The sequence below is a fragment of the Lygodium microphyllum genome, chromosome 14 (genome assembly GCF_053477565.2).
Source record: "Lygodium microphyllum isolate KBCC chromosome 14, Lygodium_microphyllum_v1.1.10, whole genome shotgun sequence".
Lineage (NCBI taxonomy): Eukaryota > Viridiplantae > Streptophyta > Polypodiopsida > Schizaeales > Lygodiaceae > Lygodium > Lygodium microphyllum.
The window spans coordinates 70946797-70968855 of NC_141148.1; the positions used below are offsets into that span (position 1 = coordinate 70946797).

Below are 22059 nucleotides of genomic sequence, written 5' to 3' on the forward strand. Positions count from 1 at the left end.
GAGCATGGCTGGCGCATGAGAGCAGCCAATAATACTTATGGTGATATGTATGCTGCTTGTCCGAGCTTGGCAATGTTGAAGAGGATTATCATTGCTTTGTTTAGGATTCTTGCTCTTATCCGATTATTCTTGGACATCCTTTCATTACACAAGCAAGAATGGAGACGAAAGTGATGGATGATGGCTCAGCCTAAGCACGGATACGCAGTAAGGATGGTATGCGAGCTGTTTAGTTTATGACTATTGGAGTAAATCATCTGAGAAATAGGGACTCCTTGTGTGAGGCACCACTACCTGCGAAGGAGTTGGATTTTCATTAGGTACCGCTGTCTTGCGAGATGCCAGTGGTACCGGGTGGAGAAAAGAGGAGATCTCGCCTCCTAGTAGCCAGTCTTTCTCCACTTTTTTTTTTGGTTTTTCTTCAAATAGTTCAGTGAGTTATCTGAAAATTTCATATTTGTCTAAAGCTGCCAGGTAGTACATTGGTCGTAAGGAGAAAGAGTTGAAGACTGCAAGTATTTTGCAAGTAGAAGAGCATGTGGATGGGCTGTATGATGGAATGTATTATGCCGATACTTTGTCTTAGATGGAAAATATGCTGAAAAGTGATGTATGTAAGGGTTCAAGGATCATACTAGTGCAAACCTTGGATATGTATTAGGAAATTTTTGATTTTATGCTGAAAACAGAGTCAGAGGCTGAGAAAACTCAGCAAACTAAGTCTATGGCTGATCTTGATCAGCTTTCAGAGTTGCAAAGGGCTGAAACCTTTCAGCCAGCAGAGTTAAATGCTGAAATAATTCAGCATACAGAGTATGAGGATGCATCTTGGCAATCCACAGAGCAGAGGGCTGAAACCTTTCAGCCAACAAAGTTTAATGCTGAAGAATTTCAGCATACAGAGTTTCAAGTTGCACCCATGCAGTCCATAGAGCAAAGGGCTGAAATATTTCAGCCAACAGAGTTGAGAGTTGCTGAAAATTTACAGAAATCGCAGCAAAGAAGAGAGTGCTTGATTGATGCCAAGGTTGACACAAAGTATAAAATAGTTGATAAGAAGGTTAAGCTGGTTGCAGGGCCGCTTCCTCCTGATAGTGATGAGCAGATGGAAAAAGCTATGAAGCAGCCTATGTTGAGAGATCCTGCAAATATTGGCCATGAATTTACAGTTGAAACTCTTGCAGAATTGAAGATTGGAAATGATGATTTCTTGCTTCCAGTGGAAAAAGAATGTTTCAGAGAGATGCTTGGACGACATGGTAAGGCATTTGCTTTCTTTCCTCATGAAATTGGCTGCATTAGTCCCGAATTGGTTGCGCCTATGGTCATCTTCACCATTCCTCATGTGCCATGGAATATACGTCCTATACTTGTGCCTAGAGCAGACTTGCCAAAGCTGATAGAGTTGCTAAATGAGAAGATTAAGATGGGGATTTTGGAACCCTCTTCTGCACCCTATTCTAACATGTGGTTTACTGTTCCAAAGAAGAATGGAACCTTGATATTTATTCAGGATATGCAGCTCATGAATAGAGTGACAATAAAGAATGTGAGAACAGGACCAGTTGTGGATGAGTTTGCTGAGGCTTTTGTAGGACGAGCCATCTATTCCCTAGGTGACTTGTATTCTAGTTATGACCAGTTTCAGCGTTCCTTGGAAAGCAGGGATATCACCACTATGCGGACACCTATTGGTCTTGTGAGGATGTGTACCTTGCTTGAAGGTGCCACCAACTCAGTTGCTCATATGATGAATGCTATGCATAAAGTTTTGCGAGACTATATTCCGTCGTATACCATGCCTTTCTTAGATGATGTGCCTATTAAAGGATGTGTAGAAGAAGAAAAGAATGAGAGTCTTGATTTGCGAGGATGTAGACAGTTTGTGGTTGAACACTTGGTTGCTTGTGAGAAAATATTGACACGATTAGAGGAGGTGAATTTGACTCTTTTAGGGCTGAAATCTGTCTTTAGTGTTAATGAAGTCATCATAGTTGGGCATATGGTTGGTTATTATGGCAGGAAGGCTTCACCTGCAAAGGTGGATGCCATAAGCAAGATTGCAGAGTATTGCTCGACTACTTCAGAGGTTCGGAGATTTGTGGGAGCTTGTGTATTTTACATGATTTGGATTCCTCATTTTTCTCACATAGCAAATGTTCTCTATCAGCTGCTTCGAAAGAGGCAGAAGTTTCATTGGGATGAGAAGCATTCGAAAGCCATGCGCATTAGGGGAGTTTTGAGGTCTCGAAAATGCCCTGTAAGAGATCCTAGAGAGAGAAAACAATTTATGAAATAAAATCATTTTATAGAATTTTTAAAAGGTTTATATTTTGGTAAGTTAAAATATCAAAATTCGTTAATAAGTCATTGTCGTGATATTCTCGTGGTCACGTCAAACCTAGAAATCTAGGTCGCCATAAAGTTGGCAAGGTTGTCATAATGAAGACCTTACCTCTCCTCATTAAAGTGAAAAGTAATATTCAATTTGAATTTTGGTGGATACTCGATTGCCTCCCTCCATCGTTTCTCTCTTCTTTTTTCTCCTCCTTATTAGTCTCTTCTTTGTTTTCGTTCTTGCTTCTAATCATATCCTTAGCTATGGATCAATCACCCAATGATCTCTGTAACTCAGCTATGGATCAATCATCTAATGATCTCTGTAGCTCTCATAAAAGACCTCTCTATCATCTTCATATTGAGTTGGACAGTGAGTATGAACCGATAAGAAAGAGAACAAAATCTATCATGGTTACAGAGTCTATGAAACATATACTGAGGTTTTAAGGAAAGAAGAATATTGATCTTTGGTTAGATGGAAAGCTATATCCCAAAGATCCTAGCAGAAATAGCACTCCTCCTTTCTATAATAGCTCATCATTAATGAGGTTTATTGGTGATGGCTACAATGGATTTTTAGGTTATACACTTAATCTTGTTGCAGAAAAGGATATCCTTGGACTAGAGAATCATCTTTTGATGAAACACAATATAGAGTTGTTGCAAAAGCTAGAGGATTGTCAACAAAAAATTCATTCATTGGAAAAGCGTATCAAAGCTTATCAACAGAAGCAAACTTTATTACGCCTTCGAAATCGACAACTCTTAAAAATATTGAGAATCTCAAACGAGGAGGAGGAGGCTATGGTAAAAGAATCCAAGTAGCAAGGTATATTTTTTTTCACTTGAAAAATCTTAAATATGGCTTTATTTAAACTACTTCCATTGATTTGTGATGTTAATTTTACTTAGATCTCTTCTACAACCAAATGCAAGTGAAAGAGATTCTTTAAAAGCAGCTCGGTTCTATTATCATCTTCTTCCTTCAGTAGTTTCAAAGGATATTTTGGAGAAGAAGAAATTTAAAAAGGCAAAGAAACAATGCTTGGAGTCATTTGTAAAGGATCATTCTTTGGATTCTGAGTTAGTACAGAAGACACTGGATAGTATTGGTATCAGTCGAGATGCTTATATGCAACTTTTCCAGCTTTTACAATCAAATATGAAGCAAGGACAGGTACACAATTGCATACTTCCGAAACCATTTGTGGTTAGGACTATCAGACAGAGAGTTAATAACAAAGTGATGGAGATTCTCGGTGAGCCTTTTCATATCAAGGCTAGCTTCAAGGGCAAGAAAAAGGAGGTTACATTCAATGAATTTAACAATATTTTCCTTGACTTGCCCACGCTACAATGCTTAATCATCAAATTTTATGACTTGTCAATAGCAGAGGCACAGGGAGTTGCTAGATTTGTGATTAAACTTAATGAAAGTGAGATTCTGAAATGTAAAAAATTGGAGAGAATCTCTATCACCTTGATGAATAGAGCACTTTCGTCAGGTCATTGCAATCACTCAACATCATTTAGTGTTCAATCTGAATATAACATTTGGTGGCTAGGAGCATTTGAGGTAGATACTGAGAATTTTGATATACTATATTGGGTTTTTCATCAAACATCAATACCTAATGTTATTCAAAGGCAACAAGCAGGAGAAGAGCTATTTGTTGAAGGATTAGGGAACTACAGGGTTGAGTGGCACATAGCTAGTGACCTAAAGACACTCAAATGTATGTATAATGTATCAAAGGGAGCTAACTCGAGATCTCCTTGCTTATACTGCATGTCACCAGCTGTAGAGTTAAACTCAAGCAATTGGAATAGAGCTCCCTCTAGGCATAATAAGGATCCACAGTTTAAACCAGTCTTGGACATTCCTTTAGTGAATGCCCATATTTGTACACTTCATGTGCTTTGCAGGATAATCGAAAAGCTTGTTCATCTCTATATAGGATTTGCATGGAAGTTGAAGCCATTATCAACTAGAACAGATGCTATAACAAAGTTTGAAAAAGTTCTCTTTGCAATTGGTTTGCATGGTGGCAATGTTGTTATTGAACCAGATCTTCAAAAGTCTAAGGATGGTAATTGTGTCCCAAAAAAACCATCTATTGGTGGAGTGAAGGCTAGAGTGTTTCTAGGCTTTCATGGGAGACTTGGCAAGATAAACTCGAGAAATGATGGCTCAACTATTAAATTTAATCAGTGGAAATCCCTACATAATGCAGTTAAGGATCACACTGATAATGGACAAGCTCGAAATAGAAAAGCTAAAGTTTGGGAAACACTAGAAAAAGTGTTTTTTTATTGTGATAAGACTGAATGGAATGATGATGATCTCAAAGACTTTAAAAACCAATTGAACCTTTTCAAAAAGGCGATGACAGAAGCTTGGGGTGATCAACACTTTACTCACTATATGGTAAGAAGTTTGTATATGTTTGTTTCTTCATTGTTGAACTCATATAATGTTTTTAAATAACTTTCTTTATTTGTTGACTATGCAGCATATTCTATACAACCATGCTCCATACTTTATTAAACAATATGGATCTCTATCTATCTGGTCAACCCAAGGTATGGAAAAATCACATTATCAAGCAAGAACAAAATATTTCAGACACACAAGACATGGAGGTGGAAGACACAAAGCCAACAGTTTATTAGAGGTCTTTCAATGGTTCTATCAACAAATTTGGCATAAATTCAAGCTTAAAGATACAACCACATCAAGCAATACATCATCTTTAGCAAGGACTATACAAATTGTTACCCAAAGAAGAAAAGATAGATATTTAAATTCTTGTGAAAAGCAAAGATTTACAGAATGGTTACAAACCAAACAAAGAGTTGGGAAAAGATGGGTTTCAAGAAACCCTTAATCTTTGGCATCTTCTAATCTGATTGTGTTGCAGAAGAGTCCTTAGTTTTAGGCACCTCAATAGGGCCTTCAGAGGAGTCCTTGGTTTCAGGTAGCTCGACAAGGGCTCTAGAGGAATCTTTTGTTTCATCCCACTCAATAAGACCTTTGTATTTCAAAAACTCTTATTTCCGATAGCTTGGAAGAAGCTCCAAATTCTTACTATCTCCTACATAAGTGTAATATTTCCGTGTACTGCCCACCGTAAATATTAACTTCCCGCTCTCATCGTAAACTCGTGCAAAGATTATCACCAGTGTCAGCAGCCATACGCGGGAAATGGAGACACTCCACCTTACGAAAATAGGGCCGGGGTTGAAGACCGTAAACGCCGCGGGAAAACAGCCTCTTGGGAGGAGGATAAGGGGATAAAGGTAAAATTAGTGCAAATTTTTTTATTATTTTTCCCAGCCGATGTGTGGCTTGGGGAAAGGGGATGGGCTAGCATGTGAAGGGAGAGGGAGAGAGCCATGCAGTTGACCACGTGGGCAGTCCCCTCTCCCCTCCTTGGGCTATAAGAACCCCCTCTTGGGGGAGGGAAAGGAGGGTGAGAGGGAGGACAGAAGGCTGGCGTGTGGAGAATTGCCGTGAAGAGGAGGATCGCCGTGTGCCGGAAGTGTGTCGACGTGCTGGACGAGGGGGGAGAGGAGCGTGTGCCGGACGTGTGAGGGAGAGGGCCGCGTGAAGAAGGACAATGGGGGGAGGACAGAAGGGTGGAAGGCCACGGTGATGAAGAAGGCCGTGAGGGAGGTGGCCGTGTGGAGGAGGGACGGCTGCGAGGAAGGAGGCCGCCGTGGAGCCGCCGCACTGCCGCCAGTCCATCAGCCGCCGCAGCCGCCCAGTCCGCCTGCCACTCCAGTCCGCGCCACGCTGGTCACGATCCCCCTCCACGTCGCACGTCGCAGGCAGAAGCTTCCTAGAAGCTTCTCTAAAGAAGCTTCTAAGGGGGGCTTCTTAAGCCCCCTTTCCCACTACCTTTTCCCCCATTAGTCTATCCACACCCCCGGGGACTTTGAAGAGAAGGAGGCGACACGGGAAGCCCTTCATCAGTCCATTTTTATTCCGGAATTTGAAGAAAAGGAGGTGACAAAAGTCCTTCCTACTACATTGCCATAGGTCTATCCACACACCCCCGGGACTCTGAAGAGAAGGAGGCGACGAACCTTCTCACCGATTTTCCACGAGCCCTCTAGGCTCAGATCTTGTAGAGAAGAAGAGGGGTCCTCAACACCTTTCCACAATATCATTAACCCTCGGAATTTTGGAGGAGTAAAAGAGGAAGACTATAAAGGTCCTTCCCCACCAATCCCCCAAGGCCGGTCCTTGGATTTTTGGAAGAAGAAGAAGAACTCTAAAGTCCCATTCTTGCAAGGCCCATTCACAAGAGCCCTTTTCCGCGGACATCATCGTAAGGCCCACACAAATTCCTTCCTAAACCCGGAAATTCAAGGTGGATTAAAGTTCTCAAATCTCCACTGTCAAAGGGACCTCATAAGAACCCTAAGGCCTTCCCAAGGCAAATTCCGCAAGTCGGAACGTCGGTTAAGGAAGCCATATATCAAAGAGAATTGCGCATACAAGGGAGACGGGCCAAGGTCATAAGATTGCAAGCCAAGGAAAAAAGTCGAAATCCACAAAGGCTAACTGGAGATCGAATTCGCGATGGCTTCTAGAAAGATCACAAGGTGCGATGCGGAAGGTTCACCCCGAGCATACGTGGATATTTTCCGGGATCCGCAAGTCCAGGTTTTATCTATTTGGATTCCACACAGAAGTATTGAATTAGTCACGATAACTTCATGGATTAGGAGGCACTCATGCATGTCAAATGCAACTAGTTAAGTTAAATGCAATTGGGACATGAATTGGCTATTTGAACATTATTAGAAATAGCTTAAGATATGGAAATTGATCATTGGAACGTCAAAGGAATGAATGAAAAGAGTATAAGGTGTCTATGCATTTGTAGGACCTTATTAGCAAGTTTCCTTTTTGTATATTCAAAAGTGATGAGCCCAGGACAACTATTGCCTCATCACAAGGTTGAAATTATTGAGGTACACCTTTTTACTAGGTATGGAAAGATTAATGGCATGTCACCTTTTTAGATAAATCTTCCTTGTAATGATTCATAAGGAAAAGTTATCACCCATAAGATGTTATTCGAAAAGGAATAGAAGGGCACAAACATGAACTATGGACTTGCAAGTGGCATGTTTATTTGATGTAAGTCCTAGTAGGACCTAGGGAAGTTAGTGTCCGGATTATCAGGTATTTTTTGCTTTGCCAAGGAAAGATGGGGTTATTGTGAACCATGTGATGCGTTGAAGCAGTGAATCGCATGTTTACATGTATTGGTGTAGTTGTAACTATTGTTCTCCATTAGATCTAGTTTATTACCTTTGGGAAAGGTTCATCCTTGTCGCAAGACAGGTATATTGTTGTCTAAATCACATAAACCACAAGGGATTCATTTGGGCATGGTTCAGTCGATATGATAAGTATCCCAAGTGCTAACTAGGGTTTGGTGCGGCAAGAATTCGACCTAGTTTTACATTTGTTGCCAAGTTAGAACCGCAAACCCTAAGATCTTACACACATTCGGAATATCGAGTCAATTGGGTGCTTATGCATGAAATGATCTAGGGTTTTATCCTAAGGATCATTCGTTCTAATGATGAAACTCCGACGGAGTTGCAAATTTCTAGGACCATGGGACAACATAATTAGGAATGGGTTGGAGGATACCCTAAACCCTGCTACTCGGCTAGAGGAATTTCGGTGGCCAGAGGACGCCCTTCAATGGGTGGAATGATCCCGTGGAATGATGCAACACATGTGCAAAAAGGTTGCAACATCGTATAGACTTGAGATTTGTCCACAAGAGAGTTTTGTCATCTCTCGAAATGAGGTTGGCAAGTTATTGAAAGAATTTAACTTACAAGAGGATGAGTAATCATCCTGTTACTCATTTTTCTTGGGAAATAATTGCCAAGGAAAAGGAAAGTTAGGTATTTGCCTTGAAGCAAATGACCAGACAATAAACTAAAGCGACATGGGCGCTGGAACCTACCACAACAAAACCTAAAGTATTGGTAGGGTATAACCCTAACCCAAGAATGATAGGAATCTTGCCAAGTTGCAATTGATTCCGGATCGAATGCGGGTTGCATTCGGAGGAAAGGAAGTCATTCCTTAACAGTTTGCCAGCTAAAAGACCACTGAAATTGATTGTGCTTGTAACAGTTTAGAAAGGACTGTTTGCATTGTTTGCTCAATGAACTAAAGGATGAAAATATATCTAAAGCTTCAGGTTGGTGCCTGAGAGGCAGCTTCAGTTACCCCCGACTGCCTGCCTGACCCTAACCAAGGGGGTTGTGAACCGCACCGGGAACGTGGACCGAACCCGCCGTGAGAGGTCTCTCCGTTGAGTTCTACTTGGAGCAGGAGGACGCTTGGGTGCCAGAGGGGGCTCTGGCCGTAAATCCCTCGCCTTCCGGGCCCTGCACAAGAGACTAACGTGACTCGGGATTGGATCTCGAGGCCCGCATACTAGTCTACGGGCGGAAACTTGGATTAGTAATCACTGAAGGATTACTGGATAGCCTTCGGGCGGATTATGAATACGCCTACAGGCGGGAACTCCTTGTATTTCAAAGATAAAAGGATATAATGATAATAAAGGAGTTGTTTGGCATTGTTTTCTTTATGTCCTGTGATAAGATTACGTGAAGGAACCAGTGCTTAACAGGGTTAATCAAGGAAGCTGTTTGTATATGTCAAACTAATGTGGTAGGTAATTACATAACTAAAACAAACCGAGGAAAGTGCGGAGGATGGACCATGGGTCCGTCCTACGGATGGGTGGTCCCGGTTAGCCGGGAACTTTTCTCAAAGTCTTCGGCGAACAGAGGATGATCGTCATCTCCGAAACAAGTAATGAGAACGATGACTTGGAATTACCGATTACCCGATTCACGCTGTTTTAGGGGAACGGAATGGGACTATGCTTTCGGCAGAGAGGTCGAGCCTTGCATCCCTCTCGTTTCCCATTCTCCTTGAACCAAGTGTAGCATGAATCCGCTTCGGACCTGGCGTTTCTGCGTAAAGTAGTTCGCTCGGGTCTGACGCTAGTTGTTGCTAGCTAATGACCAAACAGGGAAACCCAAATTCAGGTCGATCCTAAGTGGGAACGGCCAGGATACTTCCGCTATGTGGCAGACTCGGGAAGACCTAGATTGCAAAACCCATAACATTCCATGGGAGTGCCGGGCGGAGTTTTCTAGACATCCTTTTCGATGGACTGCTAAGACGTGTCCTGAATGGTTCTAGTGGACACATTACAATAAGAGAGCAAATAGGAGCTAAGAACTCCAAAATATCCAGCTCTAGATCCACTGTATCTAGGCATGAAGCCAAAAACTCTTATGGCTTCTTCCTTCTCCACCAAAATGATCTTGTCCAAACCTCTGCTGAAAACTTGAGATCCAATTACCTTTGAGATAGCTCTCAAAGCCATCATTGGTAGACTTGGAGAGCTTGACAATCTACTATGATATATTACAATTGTTTGATTGTTTAAGTTTCCAATATAATGGCCAAGGCTTTTATTTTTTCCAAGCTTCATTGGCCTAGAGCCCTTGGCCCTTCCAAGAAAGTTGTCCAGATCTTCAATCTCAATCTATAGAACAAACCACAACAGTACAAGATATATAATATTTATCTATAATGCATAATAAAGTCTAACATAAACTCAATGGGTAACTTCGAATTATATTTCATACCTTAGGGTGTTTGTCTTCTTCAAGAAGACTATCAGCATAAAGATTTATTGAACTCTTGGGCTTCTCATCTGATGGAGACTTCAATCTCTCTTCATACCCTACATCATCAATATGAAGTTTCTTCTGGACCTGCAAGAACTCTTCTTCTGTAGGTAGCCCCCCCTTTTCATATTCTATGATCTGATTAATACATGTATGTAAGGCTATAGAGCTATCTTGGAAATTCTCTCCCTCAACATCAAGACTTGCTAGTGGTTATTGTTCATAACCTATAAAATTCATGTCATTTTTGCCCCAACCTGCAAGGATTTCTAAGCAATAATCTTCTCTAAGATCAAAAAGATGTTGAATATCATTTAGCAACACATATCTCTTCTTGTTGATAAGATAAGTGGGAAATGTTGGAACACAGGCAAGAGGACCTTCTTCATCAACCTGTGCACTTGGCTCAATCTCCTTTTCTTCCACCATTGTGATATTGTCACTCTTGAATAAACCTACATCAAAACCTTGGACAAGTTGATTCTCAACATCTTCTTGGAACATCTCCTCCTTCTCTTCGACCTCCTTATCCATACTTGCAATATCCTCTAGCTTTCTCTGTTGGTCTATATCTGGAGAAGAATTTTCCATGTACTGAAGATACACAATAAATCCAACGTCCTTGTGGATCAAAAGGCACTGGTGTTGGTACCTGTGGAAAGGGCAACATGTTTCTTTCTTTCTGAATTCCTCATCAATGAGGTTGAACCTGCCTAGCAAAGTTGACCTGGATGTATTGGTGGCTCCCATGACATCACTATAATGAACAAATCCATTGACTTCCAAACCTTGCACATGTCTATCATAAAAACATCTGTACTCCTTAAGTTTATCTTCAAGATCCTCCAATAACTCCTTCAAATCAAAAGGAACATTGAAAATTTCCTTGATATAGCAAAACTTGGAAGAATTTCCAATGGTGTGTAAGAAATCAAAGAGCCTATCATCAGATGTCTCAATTATCTCCTCCTCATCCATTCCTTCCAGAGATAGCTTCCTCTTTGTCACCTTGACCAGAAAAATATTTATCCCTGAAAAAAAAAGCAGAATAGAACCAATATCCAATAAAGCAAGATGGAACCATGGAAAGAGGCCCCAAAATTGATTTTCCAAGACAAAAAAATCAAAAAAAGAGAATTTTTTTAGTTGACCGGTGAAACGCAAAAATTCAAGTGTGTAAGGCAAATGCCTGTGAAGGAATCGCGTTTCATCGGACACTACCTTGAAGACAAAAAATATTCCAATATGTCGCCGGTGAAACGTGAAACTTAGCAAAATATCACTAACAGAGACATTGTTTCACGTTTCACTGCTCAAAAAATGCAAATGAAGAAGAGAAACATGAACTATAAATTAATTCTATGGAAACACAAAAATTGATGATAAAATCATTTTTTGGAAAAGCTATGCTGCTTTTAAAAGATAGAAAGCACATAACATCTCTAATTGTTCAAGTGTTATAAAACATTCTTTCTATATTAATCAAATTTATTTTGTTAAAATACTTATAATAAAAAAAAATTGTTACCTATCAAAGATTGTTGAATTGCTCTCCACACAGGAAGCAAGGACCTTGAAGGGAAGTCAAGACGAAATTTTGGCAGAAAAGAAAACAATGTCGGAGAAATGGCTTTGAAATGCTTTTATATTGACCGTTAAGCATGTGGTGATAGTTCCAACAAAAAAGTTTATGTAATAATGGAAAAATATGTGTACACATGTCTCATTTAACACAGAGTATTAAACTCCTCAGAAGACGTGCGCACTCTCTTTTTCCAAAAATACGTCACACGTGTGTTACATAACCCTTTTCCAAGTTTTAAAAAAAATTCGGTAAGCGAGAGTACGTCACACGTGTGTTATTAACACTTTGCGAAGAACGTTGAGTCCATGCAAATCCACCGCCTTTACCTTTCATCGCATTTCATCGCTACTCCATCTTTATTTTTGGTGTTCCTTCCAATCTCCAAGCATTTCCTTCCAATCTCCAAGCATTTCACTGCTTCCCCAACAAAGGAAACCTTCGAGCATATTGTCGTCTTTAGGCTGAGATTGTGAAGAACAAGCTAAAAAGAAGGTATGGTTTCTGCATCTTGCTTTTCAATAACAAGCTCCATTCAATGCATTGTTTTGATACTTTTCCTTAATCCTTTATGTTATTATTAGCTTATGACCACTACAAAAGAATTTTTTCCACAGTGAAAGCATTCCTTAATATTGTGGATATTTAAGGAAATCTTCAAATTTCTTCCCTAATTTTGTGGATATTTTATGTAATCTTAAAAGCTTTCCTTGGATCAAAGCTCTTTTTTCTTGTTTTTGTCAATTTTTATGCTATTCATGAGCTGTCCGGTGAAACGCAAAAATAAGGTACTTCAAGCAGGTCTCCTGGCTTAAATTCGCATTTCACTGGACACAATGGACAACAGGTCCGGTGAAACGCGAAAAGAAGCAGCTGCAAGGAGGCGCCTTGCTTGACACTCGCGTTTCACTAGACAGCTCGAGAAAAATTCAGCTAAAACGCGAAAACGCCATGCAGCATAGATAACTCTTGTCTGGGACTCGCGTTTCGTTGGACATGCTGAAGAAGAAGTAACATATCTTTTTTTGGGAAATGGCTAGGACTAAGGCAACAGCAAGAAAAGAGAAGATTGATCCTAGGGATTTAGCATCAAAGATTCATCAGTCTTCAAAGCCTCAAAAGCTCTCTAGAAAGTCAAAGCCAAGGAGAAAGTTTTCTCAAAATGTCAGGTGTCTAAGGGAGATTAGGAAGGCAGTAAATGCTCTTGACAATGCAATTCCAAAGTTGTCTTTTCAGAGGCTTGTCAGGGAAATTTGTGACAGATATAGTTTGGATAGTTTCAGATGGACAATAACAGCTCTTAATTGTATACAAGAAGCTACATAGGATTTTCTAGTTGAGTTTTTTCAAGATGCCTACATTTGTGCTGCTTATGCTCATAGGCTCACACTCATGGACAAGGACATGGTAATTCTTAGGAGGCTAAGATATAGATTTTTGAAGGTCCTTGAGCCAATTCCCCTCACTGATATGAAGACATTTAATATCCTTAATGTGCCCCCAGCTAGGAGAAAGAAAGAAGATTTTGGTCTCAGTGTTGAGGATGTCACCCATGAGAAGGATACAAGGCAACATGAAAAAGAGGAGAAAGCTAAAGAGGAACAAGCAGATAAATGGAGAGAGTATAGGAGGCAAAGGGTTGAAGAAAGGGAAATAGAGCAACTAGAGTCGTTTGAAAATGAGCTAGCCACCCTTCTTGAAACAGCTAATCCAAAAGGATTCAGTGTGTTTTGTTTCTTACCTAGTGACTTAGGCAAAAGAACTGAGGTTATCTCCTTTGATGCTGCATGTGTTCAGATTCTTAAGGATAAAAGAAGAGAAGTAAATGACAGTCTTATTCTTGCTGGCCTAAGGTATGTCCATCCATAATTACTTATACTTTTTTATATTTTTTTAACAATAAGATTTTTCTTGTTTATACTCACTATTTCTATGCATTTTCTAGGTGTATAATGCATGAGTTTCCTTTTGATATACAACAAAAAATTGAGGTTTTTGATCCATCTATCTCATTCTTTATGAGGAATGAGCTTGATACAAGTTTTATTGAGCACTCGCTCAATTTGATTGACTTCGATACTTTGGAGCTGCTTATAATTCCATATAATGAAAAGTAAGTGATTCAATATTCTATTAGAGTTTTTGAGATTTTATCCTACTAATTTGTTGAGATATGATTGCTTTTAGTTCCCATTGGAGCTTGATTGCAATAGACCTTGTGGATAAGCAATGCTTTTTAATCAACTCTATGAAAGGAAGCCATGGAAATGCTAAATTGTAAGTTATATTATCCAAGGGCTCCTTGATATTTCAATTCTTTTTTTTGTAAGTACTCTAAATTTCAACATATTTTATATATAGAGGTGCCAAAAGATTAATTGAAGAGCTAGAGAAGAGACCCCCTATGCCGTCTGATTTGCTTGCAACAATGCAATATAGACAAGTTGCGGTAAGTTATTCATTAAAATAATTGAAACATGAGTTTATTCTATGAACTACCATTCGTCCTCTTTATAGTTTTACTTTGTGTTGGTGGTTGCAGTGTCCCCATCAGGATGATAGCCATTCTTATGGCTGGAGGGTGATTGCAAATGCTAGAAGAATGGTTAACTTTGTTTATCTTAATGATGATAAACATGTAAAGGTAATATGAAAGATGCTAAACTTTAAGATAGATATTAATTGCAAATAGTCCATTGATGATAAAAATATAGTCTATTGTAAGAACAATAATGAACTAAAACTCTTTTTTCTATAAATGTGTGACAGTTTTCGAAGGATTGCTATACATTTGAGCATGTTTGGTACATCAGAGCAAAGATCTTGAAGTATATAATGGTCAATTGTATACAACCAACAACAAAGATTGGCGGGGATTTGCACCATGAAGGAGATGCGGTGCTTATAACCACGGAAGGCAAATCCACAGCTTCAACACCTTCTATACCCAAGACATCAAAGAAAGGCAAAATGACTCCTAGAAAGGATAGTTCTCCAAAAAAGAAATAGCTTTGCCATATCACCTTGTAAGCCTTCATATATAGAAATTTGCCCTTCAGCCCTTGTATATCTCATAGAGATGGCAGATAGACATCTGCTATAAAATTTGTACATGTATTTTATATTAATAGTAAAGATATATTTTCTTGAATGTCATTGCAGTGTATTTTATTTTCTCTTCTTTTCGATATCTGTAAAAAATAAATTACAAATGTTTGTTAGTTAGAAAGTGAGATCTTGATATACATCTAAGTAGATATAATATGATGTGAAAACTTACTCATTTCTTGTCAAGTTGGAATACAAAGGAGCATGGTAGTTCAATGTCTTCATTTTGTAAATCCATCCTCACTTGATGTAGCGTACATGATTTTCTGATCTTTAAGATTGCAATAATATCCTCGTTGAACCAAATATCAAGATCCACTATAGGATCCTTGCTGAAATCATTAAGATTCTGGTCTAAAGCAACTAGACTACTACCAACAAAATGCCATCGACTATAGTAAAAGCTAAGGATAAAATTTTGAGTAGCAATCATATATTTACAAGCTATAGAGTCTTGATCTATCTTAGATATAATTTTTCCTTCTGTCCTTGTATCCCATCCTTCATTAACAAATTGTATGATATGATCATATGTTAGTCTCTTCACTGAAAGCATGGTTTTTGTTATTCTTATCTCCATATTAGAGAAGAAATCAATAAATATATTAATAGGCATAAATAAGTAAAGAGCATCGTGTTGTGGCTACTACACTGGCCACACCATTGTGAGATCAAACGGGATGGGAACATCCACAAGAACGAGTTCTACTCTCTCTCACTCTTAGTGAGTAACTCTGAAAGCAAGAAGAGAGCTCAAGCCTTATAAAATCATTTCCAATGATTGAGTAAAAGCTTCAAAAGAAGCTTACAGGGGTGTGATTTTTGTTTTTTCTTTTGGGTCTGGCTATTTTTGGGGGAAAATGACATGCTATATTGGAGATGAGGAGCTTCTTGTGTCATGGGGCAAGAGCTATTTTGGGATGAATCCTCTCGGCAAAATCTCAAGATTTGGGAGCTTTATGGTGTTAATTGCTGGATCGCAAACTGTTGCTCTAGCATCTCACGTCTTTGATCTTGCTGAAAAGGACCGATTGAAGTTTCTGGCTTCGCCCCTCGGCAAGGATGAGTATCAGCAATGGATTACAGCTAACCAAAGGAGTCTTTTGGAAGTCATGACAGAGTTCCCCTCTGCCAAACCTACTCTTGGTGTCTTTTTTGCATCTATTTCACCTCGTCTTCAGGCCTGCTACTATTCCATCTCTTCTTCACCAAGGTTTGCACCTGATAGGATCCATGTCACCTGTTCTCTTGTGTATGGAGTGAGCCCGACTGGTCGGTTCCATAGAGGGTTCTTCTCTACATGGATGAAATTTTTTTGCCAGCAAGCGAAGTAAAGGCAGCAACTCAAAGGACGCTTTGAAGCCATGGAAAAGGTGGAGCTTTTATGGGAGAAATCAGTGTTGAGCAGCTGTAGGATGTCGGTTGTGATTGGGTGATACTTGGCCATTCTGAAGGCAGACATATAATCAGTGAAATGAATGAGTTTACATGGAAAAAATCTGCATATGCATTAGGACAAGGGTTGAAGGTTATTGCTTGCATTGATGAAAAACTGGAGGAATGGGAAGCTGGGAAAACCTTTGATGTTTGCTTTGTCTAGCTCAAGGCATTTGCAGATCATGTACCTGGTTGGTCTGACATCGTTATTGCATATGAGCCTGTTTGGGCTATTGGTACTGGCAAAGTGGCAACACCTATACAAGCACACGAGGTGCATGCAGTTGTTCGTGATTGGATGAGTAAAAACGTCTCTCTAGATGTGGCTTCACAAGTGCGCATAATCTATGGCGGTTTTGTAAATGAAGCAAACTGTGCTGAAATGGCATAGCATGAAGACATAGATGGTTTCCTCGTGGGAGGAGCTTCACTGAAGGACCCAGAATTTGCAACTATTTGCAACTCTATAAACAGCCAAAAAGGCGGCAGTTTGAAGATTCTAGAATCGTAAGGAACATAATTTACCTAGATGAAACACTGGATCGGATCATAGTTCTGGCCAATTTTCAATGAGAATTGAGGAAAGTGGTAGTTATCACAACATCCCGAGGTTGGTTAAGGCCCAAGAATAATGAATCCTGAACAAGTTATTTTTCAAAGGCGGTATGCCTATAACTGCAGCTTCTTGTCAAGAGTAGTTGGTAGCTTCTTTGTTGTTATTCACTTGGCAAGCAATATAGTGATCTTTGGCATCAAAAAATTGAGATCTTCTTGTTGGCCTTGTGCCTTGCAACATCTTGAACTCCGTGTTTAGCAGCTTTTGCACGAACTCCATGACACCATCATCGCAAAAAGCATTGTTATTGGTGACACCATAGAACAGTCGGTATCAGCGTTGCCTTGATATCGACGCTAATACTGACACTGCGATGCTGATACCGATGCCAATATTGATGATGATAGCGACGGTTTGCAAGAAGAATAACGACGCCAATAAGAACGCGAGCAGTGAATTTGCGACGCTAATAGCAATGGTAACATGGAAAAAAAAAATTTGTGGCAGGGCAGCAAGTTGCCTTGCCACATATAGCACTGTGCGCTTTATTTGAGCCATACAAAAAAGTTTCTGCACAGTGTACAATGCTCGTGCAAACAAAAAAAAAGTATACTGAAATCATAACACTGATACATGAAATAAATACATGATCGTATAATAAGAGATTGATACAATCATGACAAGATATCACTAATACATAGAAAATGTCTACATAGATCAGGCGACCAAAAAATAAAGGTGTGTGAGCTCCAGGAATCCAAGGGCGAGCTACATATCCTCGCTATCCAAAAGCTTGTCCCATCGCAAAGGAGCATCGAACGGACTCTACAAAAAAAGAAACAACAACACATCAGTCCACCATACAATAATGCATTCTATTTAAACATGGTAACTACAGACAAGAAATATAAGTGACTTACAAGGCCGTTGCGTCTATACAATCGGTCAATCAATGAAGTGAGACCATGCCTCTATGCATATCGAGTCTCAAGGCCAATCAGATCGTGATTTAAAATGGAGTGCTGCAAAGAAAACAAAATGCTAACTGTTAGAAACATGATTGTCTGTACAAAGGATTTTGTAAAAAAATAAACAAGCAAAACAAAACAAAAACTTACAAAGTCCTCCAAATATGTCCCATGGCCGCCACTCCCAAGATGATGGACCACTCCGGCCTCGAGCCATGCCCTCATCGCATCACGTTGTTGACTCCAACGTCCTGGAGAATCAGTAGCCTCCTCCCTTAGTCGGTACCAATCGTCCGCGTCTAGCCACTCGGGCTTTGCAGCCTCACTCTTCATTGCCTTGCATGCATCGGATCGTCTGTGACATATATGTATGCATGCAATCCATCATCCAACACATAGAAAATCTATCTACTGAGGTTGGAATCGAAAACTCCTCATGCAAGGATGATACTGTGTAGTCCTTGCTCCCCTCCGGTATGTTCTTCCAATGATTTAAGACATTGTGCCGAAAAACTTATTGGCACAACTCTCTCATGCGAGCCATCACCCTCCTCCCCTCATCATTCATGATGATGGCTCCTGACCTATTATCGACTAGATATGCATATCCCCCTGGGGTATGCCTAAGATGGGTCCTCTCCCATCTACATCTATGCTCTTGGACATGTCCAAGAGACCCCTGTGCATCCGGTGTACCGACCGAGGTAATATATGTCGGAGTGGCACCCATAGGGGTGCCACCTACTGACAACTGAGCAAAAGCCGGAGTAACTGGAGTAGACGTCCCCACAGGTGTGACAAATCCTAGAGGTGACATAACTCCAGTTGAACGACGAGATGGAGACACCGCGTCTGTGTCTCCAGAGCATCCACCTGAGCCTGAGCCATGCTCCCTGGAACCGCCACGAGAGTGAGGAGTCACACCTGTATCCCGTGTCGATCGTGGGCTCACTGACTCCGTATCTCTACAGCATCCCCCTGACCCTGAAGCACTCCCTCCCTCTAGCCCAAGTCTAGAGCATCGAGCTCGTCTGCTCGAAGCTAAAGCATCTGATCACGCTGAAGCAGATCTAGCAAAATGCCTTGACAAAGACCGAGACAGTTCCTAGTCTGCCATGTCTCTAAATCTCGCGATCTGGTCTGGAGACCTGCGCGTGAAGATATCATGTAACTCCTCATCACTCATCCCTCGATTCATCTTGAAAATGTCACATGCATAGATAAAAAATGATGTTAGAATAATTAATTTAAATCATACAAAGCACAGTAATTTAAATCCTTAAAAAAAAGATCTCACTTAAAATGCATATCTTATGTATCCTTACAAGCGATTGGTCAATGAATTGAATAAGTGGATGCTCCAAGTATGAAGTATCCTATGGTCTCATGTCAATCTCTTGACACAACTCCGCATACATTGGAAGGTCGATAGATATGTAACCACAAAAGGAGGAGTCCACCTCGTTCTCAAAGAATTATTGGACTCCTATATTTCCATCATTATTAGTCGATGCTGGCTCCAAGCTTTTGGTGGCCTCCACCCCTTGCAATATTGACCCCTCTATTTGTATATTGTCTTTATCTATGCTCGGAACATCGCTTTGATCATATACTCTCGCACTTTGGGGAGTTGAAGGTATAACATACCACCATCGAGGTTATCGGGGGTTTGGATAGAAGATTACCTGTTCATAAACACGTATAAGAGAGTTTAAACCATTGTGACATGTACCATGTCGTAATACAATTAATAAACAAATGATTCCATGCACCTATTCACAATGAGCCAGCAATACAAAGGTGTCGCGCAAATCTATCCTTTTTTTTTGGAATCTATTTCGAGAAATCCAGATGGACCTCGTCGAACTGTTGCTCCAGCTCCTCCAAGTACCACTTTGAACCATTGCACATGGAATAGTATCATGAAGAAGCTATGGTAATCCACCGTAACAATACTTTGCAAGTTCCCAAAATACTCCATCTCATCTATAACCATGTTTGGATCCGCTGCTTATCGCCAGCTCTCTTGCTCGAATCTTGCCATGATACCACAGTTCATTGTGGAGTGCATTTTGTCAATACGCTCCACGCGAAAATGCCATTTTGCGCGACCATGTTGCACTATATATTTTGTACTGTACATTGAAACAATCAAATTAAATGTCGCATATAAAATATAGATACGACAAATCCTAAACACCTCATCACCTTTGGACTACATCCCCTCGAGAATCCCCACTCCTCCATTGAGATCTATGTCCCTTCGTGAGACACTGCGATCAAAGCTCCATGCAACCATCATGTTGACATGAACCGCAGCATCTCCTCCATGCCCTCACGATATCGAATTGGTTGATGACGCGTACTATGTTGGAATTCAGATTGTGCTTCCTCTCGATCTTGCCTAGTGATATGGTACTTGGCGAGCCACGTCTCCATAGAGGCATGGTGCAACATACAAAAGGGATTCACCTTCTCCTCCATTGAGGCATCCATTCTTTTTTCTACCCCATTTTCAACCACCACATCTCCAGTCAATCTATCATTGTCCTTCAGCGACCATAGCATTTCGTTGTCTAGATCCATTATTGGTAGCCATTCTGAAATATGCTCTAGCGCCTCAGACACCAACCAACCTTCAGCCATGCTACCTTCTGGCCAAGCTCGTTGTCGCACAAAGCCTTTCAGGGTTTTCATGAAGTGCTCCAAGAAGAACTTCCATTGTGTATGGACAAGTCCAACAATCTCCACTTCATCTACAAGATGCACAAGAAGGTGGATTTGTATCGTGAGCATGTTGGTGGGCAGGTATTTTTCAAAGAGACAGACTATCTCCACTGCTCCCCGCCTTGAGGATTCAATAGAGGACATCTTAATCTCCTTTTGTGAGATCCATTGCACCAAAGTCGAAAACATATAAATGGCCCCGCATATTTCTAGAGTAAGACATCCTGCGATCGCGATTGATAGTACAAACTGCCTCACAAATGAGAAAGCACTATGAATAATGGCTACAATCTAAATAGCAAAATGCGTATGCCAATTACAATCCATTCGTAGTACAAAACTGGCATATCTTATGCCAATCATGGGATTTTAGCACTGATAATTGGTCATCTTTAAAAAATGTAGACCTGAGAGAATGCATCATACCTGTCGGAGTGCGAATAGACTTGACTACTTGCTTCACAATGCGCTCTTATTTAGTGGAAAAAACCTAAGGAGCGTGAGGTAGCTGCATGTGACCATCAGCACTTGACCGCGACCAAAGCGCCTCCATCTTACCTACCTCCTTCAAATCCATTGGTGCCCCTATAGTGTCTCTCTTTCTTGTGATGTGGCCCCATAGCAAGCTGCCCACATTCTTGAAAGTATGCATGGGATCCAACAAGTGGTTGACCTGTAAGTGGCTCCAATATGGAAACTCGTAGAAAAATGAGAACCACCGCATTCCGTTTGGATGTGACTCCGCATGGACTATTTTCAGCTCGTACCAGCTTGCGGCGTTCATACGTGTTGGAGGTCGTCCAAGAAAACCTTCCCTGAGTTCATGATCCTCTGGCAAGAAAGCGGCGTGTCCTTGATATACCATCTTCTTCATGATTCGTGACCTTAGGGAGTCTAATTGTGGCCCGTACAATGGACACGCATGATAACTTGAGGTAACCAGACCTGTTTCAACACCATGACCTAGTGAATACAAGCTTGAACGAGATAAAACATAGATATTACCAACGATAATGGAGGCCTATTTACCTAAGCACTCTCCAAATCCCGAAAAGTCATGCATTGTCCACATGAGAATGGCTCGAATATTGGCAAACCATCGACCATCGTGCTTGCTCATATCTTGCACGGTGACCCCCTCCTCCCACAAAATCTTAAGCTCATCGACTAATGGACGAAGATACACGTCCATATTTTTAACTTTGTAGCGCGGCTAGGGACGAGTAAGCTAAGGATGAGATGTCATTTCTTCGTAGAAAGCCATGGAGGGATATTGTAGTTGACAAGGACTAGAGGCCACACACTGTAAGAAGTTGAGAGCACAGACCGAATGGGTTCACGCCATCCATTGTTACAAGACCAAGCCAAAGATTCCTTGGCTCTCGGGCAAAGCCTAGGAAAGTAGAGTCAATATGGCTCCATGTGCATGAATCCGCTGATATTTGTTGAACTCCATCCCTTGACCTATTGTGCGTATGCTACGTTGTCAAGCTCACCATGTCGGACGTATGAAACATGTGGTTTATGCGGGGAATAAGTGAGAACTTTTTGAGGGATGGTTTGCCCTTGCAAGTCCTGTCGATACATGT

General features: G+C 40.7%; 1 pseudogene; it reads left to right on the forward strand.

The window, feature by feature from the left end:
* Positions 1-15642: 15642 nt before the first annotated feature.
* Positions 15643-16730, forward strand: LOC148025716 (triosephosphate isomerase, cytosolic pseudogene; annotated as a pseudogene).
* The last annotated feature ends 5329 nt before the right edge of the window (positions 16731-22059 follow it).